Source organism: Diadema antillarum, unplaced genomic scaffold (assembly GCF_040938485.1).
Source record: "Diadema antillarum isolate AM-2024a unplaced genomic scaffold, OU_Dant_1.0 seq00000718_RagTag, whole genome shotgun sequence".
Taxonomy (NCBI): Eukaryota; Metazoa; Echinodermata; class Echinoidea; order Diadematoida; family Diadematidae; genus Diadema; species Diadema antillarum.
The window spans coordinates 250,643-262,716 of NW_027271622.1; the positions used below are offsets into that span (position 1 = coordinate 250,643).

Here is a 12,074-nt window from a genome sequence, read left to right on the forward strand (position 1 = left end):
TCAGGATTCCTTAATTTGGGGCTTTTTGGTGCCCCCTTCCCCCTCATTGGACATTATTATGAGATAACACCGTCCAAGGAATGCTACCTGCCAAGTTTGCTGAAAATCGGTCGTGGGGTTTTCAAGAAGAAGCTGGAAATGTACAAAGTTTATGCACAACGGACGACTGACACCGTCCTGTCAATGAATGATTAATAGCTCTTTTGAGCCTTTGTCTCAGATGGGATAAAAAAAAAGTTTGCATCGTGCAGCTAGAGGTAACTCTGCCATTACTGATGTCGATCTGCCATGTCTGTTTGCATACAGTGGTCGTGGAACTTTGTGGCGGTGATGTCGATCGGGTTAACTTCTCAGTACCAGCCCCGTTCCTGCGAATTTCTGTTCGAAGAGAGCGTCAACACGTCTACGGTGATCCTCAGACATGATGTTTTTCCAGTCACCGACAATCCCTGAAAAAAATAAATGTAGTTTAAATAATATAATTCTGCAGACAATCATGGAGAAAGCATAAGATATTTTCTTTTTCCTATTCGTCATGATCAACAACTGGTTTGTTTGTTAGTTTGTTTGTTCGTTTTTATTTTCCATCTGACATGATTAAAACCCTTTAATGAATAGGAGGTTTCTCTAAACCGGATGGATGTAATATTAGCCCACGAAGTCTCTCACCTTTGATCTTTTCAATGGTATCAAATACAAAATTTTATGTATGCAGGTGGGAAAGCGAACGTACCTTTCCTGAAGAACGACTTATTACCACTGCCGTCAACCTCCTGCTTGAAAGCAGCCGCTTTGGACATGTCGGTGCTCTCGCTCTTTCTCATGGCGTCAAACGAACTGAGTTTGACGATCTTATCTATGACGTCATCGGGAAGCGACTTGCCCATGAGCTCGGCAATCTGTACGACAGCTTTCCGCGGATCCTTCAAGAGAGAGATAGACCAGAGAAGAAAAGAGAGTAAATGACGTCAGTTACACTTTTTATGACGTTGTCATTCATGTAAAAGAATAACAAGACTGGTGTGTTTTCTAGAAACTATCATTGAATATCTGTTGTTGTTGTTGTTGTTGTTGTTGCTCTTGTTTTGACAGAAGTGCCTCGTATACTCCGAGTAATATTTTCATGTGTGGTTTGGGGCTTTGCTTGTTTTAAAAAAAAGTATTTTAAAAACACCTTGAATTAAAAGAAGGCACCCAGGAACAAACTTTTAAACAGAATTGAACATGAACATTGCACAGTGACTCTCTCTCACACACACACACACACACACACTCTCTCTCTCTCTCTCTCTCTTACTCTCAGAAGAAGCAGAAAATGCCTCGATGCATTCACAAGAGCAAGAGATGTTGCTACAGGGGCTTATCATGTTCACAGCAAGTTGGATGACAGCAGAAAATCAAACAGATTCACGCTTTTGCCACAATGTAGTCTTAGTTACCTTTGCTCAGGCGCCAATTCCAACTTTCTGCTTACAGGAGATTGTTAGTTTCGATATATAGCCTCATTGGTATTTTGTTTAAAAAAAGAAAAGGTTGACTAAAATAATTAGGAAGAGAAAGAAACAGTATTGACTCTAACCTGTTTCATGTCTTCGTAAGTAAGAAAGAGGACGTTGGGGTGTTAAATTCGAGCGTTTTAACAGTGTGAACACATTGTAAACCATCAATTCACAGTGTGACTCAGAACATTACCATGTGAACACTCTGTGAAAGTCAAACCACCGTGTGAAATCATCTCCACACTGTTAAATTCGAGCATTTTCACATGGTCGACTATGTGACCACACTGCATGTGAACACATCACTGTGGGACAATGTGTTCTTTCCAATACGGACGGTAATGACATAGGGGAGCACGGGTAAACAGCATAATGACAGGGCAAGAAAGATTGATTGAAAGAGAAAGATATGAAAAATTGGAAGTACTAGTAATGCAGAATGAAAGAGCTGACCAGGAGCATTGCCATGGAAGATAGACAAGAACAAGTGAAGTGAAGTGATGAAGGGTTGTACAAAGAGGGAGACTACAGAGCTGTTTTTCTTACATCTTCCGGCAAGGAATTCTTCCATGAACTGGTCAAAGGACTCGTATTTGGGCAAGCCTCTTATGTACATGCAGAAGTGATAGAACGACACGGCCGTGTCCTTGGGGTTCCTGGCCATGTAGATAACATTGACCTTCGGGTCATCGCGGAGGTTTTCCGGTAGCTACACTGGCATCACGTGAGTCTTGAGAATTCTGGGAGAATCGCGAGGCATGGCGTCGGCAACATCGCAGGTTGTACGGGCATTTTGCAGCTGTTGAAGAAGTCTAAATGCTCTCGATCTCGCGGTCGCCTCGTTCACTTCTTCCTCAGCATAGTCCAAGAGCATTAGGGTTTAACCTGGACATTTTTGGTAACAAGCTGATTTTTTCAGGAAAGGTCCAGGAATGTGTGTAAAATAACATACTAAAAGTCCTCATAAATCCTCCTTGAGCGTTTTCCGCAATCCAAGATGGCGTCCAAAATGGCCGCCATTTCATGTTTTTCTCATAACTTTGCAAGTAGGTTTCCCACAAACACACTTTAGATGTCTAAATATATGTTTTGAAGTACAAGGAACTCAATAGAACACATTATAAGAGATGTAGAAGCACACAAGTACCAATATATCCGCTTGAGCTCTTCCGCAATCCAAGATGGCGTCCAAAATGGCCGCCACATCATGTTTTTCTCATAACTTTGCAAGTAGGTTTCCCACAAACACACTTTAGATGTCTAAATATATGTTTTGAAGTACAAGGAACTCAATAGAATACATTATAAGAGATGTAGAAGCACACAAGTACCAATATATCCGCTTGAGCTCTTCCGCAATCCAAGATGGCATCCAAAATGGCCGCCACATCATGTTTTTCTCATAACTTTGTAAATAGGTTTTCTAAAAACACACTTTAAATGTCTAAATATATGTTTTGAAGTATGAGGGACTCATTAGAATACATCTTAAGAGATGTTGAAGCACGCAAGTACCAATACGACCGCTTGAGCTCTTCCAAAAAATCCAAAATGGCATCCAAAATGGCCGCCATTTCCTGTTTTTCTCATAACTTTGCAAGTAGGTTTCCATATAACACATTTTAAATGTCTAAACATATGTTTTGAAGTATGAGGAACTCATTAGAATACATGTTAAAAGATGTTGAAGCACGCAAGTACCGATAAGACCGCTTGGGCTCTTCCAAAAATCCAAAATGGCGTCCAAAATGGCCGCCATTTCCTCTTTTCTCATAACTTTGCAAGTAGGTTTACCTATAACACATTTTAAATGTCTAAACATATATGTTTTGAAGCATAAGGAACTCAATACAATACATATCGGAAGATTTTGAAACACACAAAAACGAATAAAACTGCTTAAGCTCTTCCAGAAATCCAAAATGGCGTCTGAAATTGCTGCCGTTTCTGTTTTTACACCAACGTACTTCAACACGCACTTTAAATGTCTTATTATATGTTTTGCGACTCAATGAAATGAATCATATACTTATTGGATATTTTTTAAAAACACGCATTTACCAATAAAACCACTTGAGGTCATCCTGAAATTCAAAATGGCGCCCGAAATGCCCCTTTCCCTGTTGTTGTTTTCTCATAACCCTTCAACTAAGTAACCCAATTACGCACACTAAAATGTCTTTATAAATGTTATGGGAGTCAAGGAATCTAGATAAATTCTTATTCGCAAATTTGAAACAACCATATCTATACCAATAGAACCACTTGAACTCGTCCCAAAATCCAAAGGTGACGAAAGGTGACGAAAGGTGACGAAAATGGACCATATGGCAAAATATGTCGCCCTGTCTGTTTAGCATCAAACTGATGATAAAGTGTTTCCCTCGTAATGTCATAAGCGATTAAGAGCACACTTCAAGACTTTAACATTCAAAGTGATTTGAATACTGTATGGACAGCAACCACATTTTTAATTGAAATGTTTGTTGAATATTTTCAGGATGAAATATCACGGGTTATTAATAAATGATATATATTTAAATAATTTTGAGATAAAATTGTTAATGACGGCCACTTTGGACACCATTTTGGATTTGTGGAAGAGCTTAAGCAGTTTTATTGGTACTTGCGTGCTTCAACATCTCTTAGAATGTATTCTATCGAGTTTCTTATACTTCAAAACATATATTTAGACATTTAAAGTGTGTTTTGGGGAAACCTACTTGCAAAGTTATATGAAAAAACAGGAAATGGCGGCCATTTTGGACGCCATTTTGGATTTTTGGAAGAACTCAAGCGGTCTTATTGGTACTTGCATGCTTCAACATCTCTTAAGATGTATTCTAATGAGTTCCTCATACGTCAAAACATATGTTTAGACATTTAAAGTGTGTTTTGGGGAAACCTACTTGCAAATATATGAGAAAAACATGAAATGGCGGCCATTTTGGACGCCATTTTGGACTTTTGGAAGAACTCAAGCGGTCTTATTGGTACTTGCGTACTTCAACATCTCTTAAGATGTATTCTAATGAGTTCCTCATACTTCAAAACATATGTGTAGACATTTAAAGTGTGTTTTGGAGAAACCTACTTGCAAAGTTATGAGAAAAACAGAAGAGGCGGCCATTTTGGACGCCATCTTGGATTGCGGAAAACGCTCAAGGAGGATTTATGAGGACTTTTAGTATGTTATTCTAGACATATTCCTGGACCTATCCTGAAAAAATCAGCTTGTTACCAAAAATGTCCAGGTTAAGGCCTATTTTGACCTAATGCTCTTGGACTAGCAGTCGGCAACTTGAAACAAATCACAACACACATACGTACAGTTACGAAATTAGGATATTGGCGCTCTTTGGTCACTGGACGATCGCAAGATAGTATTATAATCTATGTAGAAATATCATAATTATACTATGTATTATATTTTTCTTTTGGGTGAAGTCTTATTTTCTCTCTTGACTAATGTGGGAAAATTAGAACGACACAGACCTTTTTTTTCTCTCTTTCTCTCTGTATATATGTATATATACATGTAAATACAGTACTACAAAGAACAAAGAGAATTGTTTTGTCGTACTTCTTCCTCAGACTCGAGATCTGGTGTCTCCAAGAACTTCACCTCCTCCATGATGTGCTTCCCTTCCAGCATCTTCTCATCCCCGTCCACCTTTACGAGGTATGCCACTAGCTGAGCCCATGTGGTGCCTGAACAAGTGCGAGACAAAAGGTCAATGTTATGTGAAATGTCGCCTTTCCCCTTTCCACAATTATGACTAATGCTAATGTGGTGGTCTTCTTTATCCAGGGAAGCATTTTACCAAATCGTGCTGCCTTTGTTATGACATTATCGTTGCCCAGTACCCATTTATATATTCCTGGATCGACAGGGAAGTGGTGGGCAAAATGATTTATACAAGGACGTACATCAGCACCTGACGCGATTTAAACTCGGGACCTCCTATATAGTCGAAAGTCTTAAGTCTTATCCACTGTGCCAAAATGCACCCACTAAAAGTATTCATTACTACGAATGTAAACTGAAACTTCATAATGTCAAAAATATATAGCTACCTTTCGACCATACTGTTCAACTAAACAGGCAAGACAGTCAGTAGAAAGGATAACGAGTTTGCATTAATAATTTGATGTTGGAAACTCCTGTAGAAACCAGCAAAAGTGATACTCAAAGAGCTGAAATGATAACCTGTTTTTGGGTAGGTGACGATGAAAACGTCGTCGGGCCGAGTTTTGAACGCCTTGGTTTTCTCGATGCAGTTGGGCGTCATGAAGAAAGAGAGAATGTATCCGTCCTTCTCATAGCAGAGATTCTTGGCGCACGCAGGAAGTTGGTCCATGAGGGACGTTCCCGCAACAGCAGGGGTGTCTTCCATATCATAAGGGGTCATTGAAAAAGCAAGGGGTTATACAGTTGACTTAGTTTAGGCAAAAGAAAGGGTCTCTTGAGAAGAGACTCCTTTGAAATTCACCACACTGATTTCATCACTGACTAATGCAGATGCAGGTACATTGCCATCCTAATCTCAAGCGCAGAATAAATCGTTTGCAAATGTTAACGTGAAAGGAGCTGAAATAAAGCCTGCGCCAACTTTGTAGATTGAAGTACGCAATGAACATGATAAACGTGAAAGGTTTAACTACTATAGGAGAAATGCATTAAAACAGCACAGTGTAGAAATAGTCATAGCTGGTGTGTACCAGAGAAACATCATGAAACCAAGAATCTGATGTATGACATATCCTTATAATGATAATAACAAATAATAGATATCATTTATTGAGCGCTCATTAGTAAAGTTTCTAAGCGCTAAACGCCTTGTTATGGAGAAGAATTAGAAAGGACAAAAAAGGTCATGGAAGTAAATATTAAGATGAAACAAAATACAGAATACATATTACACACATCATATGACAGGTGTGATACATATTACACACATATAAATCAATACAAATTACAGGTCACGAGTGAACAGATGGGTTTTGAATAACTTTTTGAAAGAGTCTACTGTTACTAGGAGCTTCGCGGACGTGGATATATTATGTTGTTCCAGAGTGTATGTTTCGATAACGCTGAAGGCGCGGTAGCCGTAACAAGTACGGGCGCAGTGCCAATGTAAGTTGAAGGTGTGCAGTGGAATGAGAACGAAGGCGTCTGGTTGTTGAAGAAGAAGATAATGGTCCAGAGGGTAACCAGATGATGAAGGTTGGATGGTGCTGGATTGTGGACAGTCTTGTAGGTGAGGAGTAGAACTTTGAAGATGATGCGGATGCGGTTGTTGAATTTGTAGCCAGTGCAGTGATCTGATGACAGGTGTGATATGTTCATGTTTCTTGGTGCGTGGAAACCAATGCTCTTGACCCGAGGTAGTGAACGTGGTTCCATGTTGGGTGAAAACTCGTCAGTTGATGAGGCATTTATTGCGGAAGCAGTGCTGCTAGCTTTGTCTCAGAAGTATTTGCGCAAAATCAGTAGCAAGAACAGCGTTAGACAAATTAGACCTGGTAAGTCTCTTGACAATTCTGAATAGCTCCTTGCAATCCGCGGAAGCAATTACACCAGTCCGGTGTTTTGACTTGGATTCGTTCAGGGCAGCATAGTATGATTTACATTGTTGGCGATAGATGTCTTTATCAACTGAAAGGCCAGATTTCCGCATCTTACGCTCGGCGTGCCGTCTGTTCTGTTTAGCTTTTCTTAATTCCTGCGTGTACCACGGTGCTGATAGCCTAGTTGTCACGGTCTTATACTGTGAGGGCGCTTGTTTATCTAATAGTTTAGTCATTCATGATTGTAAAGATCCGCAGTATCAGAAGGACACGTAGTTTCCGAAGATACTAAAGCGGACTCCCGAATATCCTGCTTAAACTAAATGATGATATATTACTATCTCGAAGCTTTCTGAAAGATACGTGTTTTGTACTGTTACGATACCCTATCAGGTTGACAGTGATGACGATCGCAGAATAATACGAAGGGAGACCAGTTTGAAGGGTGAGACTGGAGACATTATTATCATCCACCTTCCTGGTCATTACTAAGTTCAGTGCGTGCCCTGCGATGTGGGTAGGGCCTGCTACATGTTGATAGACCTGTCAAGACCTGGTCCTCGGTCTACAACCTGAAGCTCAATGAAGCGAAGACTGAATTGTTGCATGTATCTTCGAGATTCAGACAGAGATTTGATGATGTTCCTCCCCTGGACCTATCTGCGGGTTGTGTGCAGAAGTCCGAGTGTGTCCGAGATCTTGATGTATCCTTTGATAAGCACCTCTCCCTTGCCCAGCACATCCTCAACAAGTGCAGGACAGCTTCGTGGGGGATAGCTAGGATTAACAAGATCCGGAAGTACCTCGACGCTTCTGCCACAGAAAAGCTTATCCATGCATTCGTGTCATCTCACCTTGATTATTGTAACAGTCTCTTAGCCGGTGTACCCCAATCCCATATTGCACCCCTTCAACGAATCCAGAACAACGCCGCCAGACTAGTCAACGTTCCAAAAAGTTTGAACACATTACCCCAATCATCCAGTCACTTAATTGGTTGCCAATAAAGGAACGTGTTATCTTCAAAGTACTTCTCCTTGTCTACAAAGCTATTCATAACCAAGCCCCTTCATACCTACAGAATCTAATCTCTCTCCGATCCTTCTCAACTTCTTCTACGTCTAGACGCCTGCGCTCCCATGCTACAGCCCATCTTCAACTGTTACCCGTACTAGGACACGCTACGGAGAACGCTCATTCGCGGTTATTGCACCCAAGCTTTGGCACAATCTACCCATTCATATACGACAAGCCCCATCAGTAGAATCATTTAAGGCACTTCTTAAAACCCATCTTTTCCCATATTGATTGCTTCCCTAAGTTAATGTGCTGAGTGTAATTCAATTATTGTATGTGTTTAATGACTAGTACACATTGATTTATGTCATGTTATTCTTACTTGTGTTTTGATATGTCTGTTTTCCCTCATTTTTCATTTCTCCTTTCGTCCTTTCCCTATGCGCTGAGAAACATTGTTTTAAGCGCATTACAAATGTAATGTATTATCATTATCATAGAAGCCAAGCGAGTCAATGAAGACATGAATGACTGAGCTTGGACTTCCATGTCATCATCTACGTGGAGATTGAAGTCTCCCAGCAGGAGTGGTGCGTTATCCGCTATAACTGCTGATTCCAGCAGCGTGAGAAATTCCTGCAGGAACATGTTATATGTCAGTTTGTTCCTGGGCGAAGGTGGTGGTCTATAGACAGCGTAGCTTCTTAAAACCGATGACGAAGAGAGTCGGATACTGAAATCCATGAGCTCAAAGCTCTTGAAATCAGTCACACCATGTATGGTAACATGAGCTAAGGGACGACATACATGTATGACACATATCCCTCCCCTCAGGAGCTCTGTCATGGGCACTGGAGCAAAGTGTAGTTTGACAGAGTTGTTTTGATGTCACCAAAGACAAGTTCGTTTCTTTGGTTTCCTTGAAGTCACGATTCAGACATAGAACGCGCGTTCCTCACAGTACAAGGCGGGATTAACGTTGAGTTTGGAAAATACTTTTGAGGTTTGTCATGACAAATAGGTTCACAGAGATTGTTCTCAGCATGCTCGTTTCCAAGGGAGATGACACAAGGTACAGCATATCAGCCTACCGTCCGCCACGGTAGCCTTTCTTTGTACCATGAGCAACGTTCCAGTTTTTCAAAAGCTGCCATTCACTGCATGTGAAAGGTGGAGGATGACCATGAATAGCGACTCTCTTCCAACATTCAAAAGAGCTTCACGCGAGTACACAAGTTTTGTCATGGTCAGTGCACACACAATCACGGCAAAAGTTGATGCTGTTGAAGTAGCAGATATAAAACCTGTAGGCTTCGACGTAAATTGAAGAAGGTTAAATACTGTACATCTTTCACGATAATGTACAACCAAGAAACCAGTACAAATAAGACCACAACAGTCAAAATATGCAAACTGTGGTATCATACTCACAAATAGCCATTTACGACAGTATGAAATGAGGGAGAAAATGACAGCAAAGTCAGAGCAAAGGAAAGGTGCAGCCATAAGGGAAGAGCGCCATCAACGTAGATAGCCATCCTGATGAAAGAATCCGACCGTGGACCTTGAATTCTGCCTCAGAAAACCTCAAAAGCAGTGCTTATGTCATGATGACATTTCTTTTTGGTCATTTTCATGGCTCGAATACAGAAGAAACGGAGTATCTATGTGGACTGCGTAATCTGAACCTGCATTATCTTTGTTGTTTCTCCTTATAGATGAATTCGTGTCTATTGACTACGATAATGTTTGTGATAATATGTTTATTTCTCACTTATTACGTGCCTGTCAACCCTTCGTGTGCTTTAATGATGTTTGGCACAGAAAACCCAGGTGCGTTTTACACACTGTCGAAAGTCCCTATTTTGTTTTGCTTTGTTTTGTTGTTTTTTTTTTACTGCGGATTGGTAATAACTCCAATACAAACTCCAATACGAGTAGGTACCGGTATACTGCCATAAACATGCTTAATGGATCACCTTAAACAATGTTGAAGTGACAACCTATAGAATAGGTACATCGACATTCATATATATTGACAACCTATTCTTTTCTGTCGAAATATAAAAAACAAAAAACGAAAAAGAATTTTTTTCACGGCACATTGCCGTTTAACGTTTGATATCAGTTCCATATCGTAAGCATATCCACATGACTCTTGGAATCTCTGAACCGTTTAAAAGAGAGAAATGTTATATGCATCATTTGTTGGATAGAAAAGTGGGAACACTTACCACTGCAGCCAGACATTCTTTTGATGACTTCAAAATCACACGGTGAAAGCAAGAAAATTTGTTGTAAAAAAAGTGCTGATGGGAGTGTTCCGACTGTTCCGACAAGTTACACACCAATGTAGACTTCAACCCTAGCCTGAGCTTATGATACAGTCACGCGGATTGTTATCAAAAAATAAATGCATGGAAACGCAAGCTTCCTCCGGAAATCAGGAGTCAAACGTCATGGGATTGTATCCATACTAAAACGAGATATGTGTGTGCGTGTGTGTGTGTGTGACCCGTGTTTTATTAGGATCCCTTTGTTTTACTTTCTTTTTTTGATATCTCAGCCATTTTAAAACTAATTTTCATCAAATACTCGTAAACCTGGAATTCCTCCTATATTGTATGCTTGTTAACATTTCAGAAAGTGGTTTCCAAGTATCTCGCAAAAACGTAAAAGCTGGATCCTCACCTCAACCAATACTATTTCATTCCTTTAATGTAGGCCATAAACATCGTATTAACTTTGTCGCTTCCTCCCTCTCCAACATGTGTTTTTGTTTGTTTGTTTGTTTGTTTGTTTGTTTGTTTGTTTGGTTGGTTCAAAGTACAGCAGCTAGAAGAAGGGAGATGAAAGAGAAATGGTCACTTTCCAAACAGTCGTCCGCATTTTTGTAGTGTTTTGCAGCTGTTGTTATGTTCTCGTTTATCGTGGTAAATGCATACTGACATGTATACTGTGATAATAAAATTGTACTGTAAAAGCTGTAATTTTTGGGTACAAATACTTTCGCGAATTGGGAGATCAAATACATTTTCGCTCGCAAAGCTGTTTTCGATAATTGACATCAAGGCCATACATCGTTCGCTCTGTCACTTTACTGCACATGGCGAAGTTTTCGCCCGTTGAATTCGAAGAACTGAGAGTTGAAAGTGAAAGATTGAAAGATGTGCACTCACCAAAGCTTTTACTCAGAGGATTCCTGGTGTTATAGACCGATATAAGTTTTCCTCTTTTTTTATTAAGATTATGTAATTTAGGGTACTACTGTCCCTTGAAGGTCGCCAAGGGACCAAGGGGTTGGGGGAACGTGCATAAAGTCTACCAATATTTTATCAACCTATAGCGATGAACCCTGCCAAGTTTTTGTGACAATGTACTATGTGCCTGTGTGAAGAAGAAGATGATGACATAGCTACATATCATGCAATACTAGGGTTCCTCCCGTAATGGAGCAACCATTCTAGTATACATTTGTTGTTAAGGTGTTTGATTAACATGGCTTTGGTGGGCTTTGTCGACATCAAGTATATATATATATATATATATATATATATATATATATATATATATATATATATGATACTTGTAGTCCGCGTGTTGGTACCAGTATAGAAAAGATGAAGAAGTAGAGTGGTAATGCATTTTGACAGTCCAACAGTGCTATAGTGCTATTTATTCAGACCAAATTATCGACGAATACATTCGTCTTCCTCAGGGTCGACAATGACGATTCTGAAAGTGAACAAGGTGAGTCACATTGTTTACTTTCAGAATTGTCATTGTCGACCCTGTGGAAGACGAATGTATTCGTCGAAAATTTGGTCTGAATAAATAGCACTGTTGGACTGTCAAAATGCATGACCACTCTTCTTCTTCATCTTTTCTTTCTCCGTCTCCCTCTCTCTCTCTTTCTCTAGTGTGTTAATCGTGAATCCTACTGGATAGCCACACTAAAAACATTACAGCTGAATGGCATCAATGTTG

General features: G+C 40.0%; 1 pseudogene; it reads right to left on the reverse strand.

The window, feature by feature from the left end:
* Window positions 1–342: 342 nt before the first annotated feature.
* On the reverse strand, window positions 343–6,906 carry LOC139737979 (sulfotransferase 1A1-like; annotated as a pseudogene).
* Window positions 6,907–12,074: the final 5,168 nt, after the last annotated feature.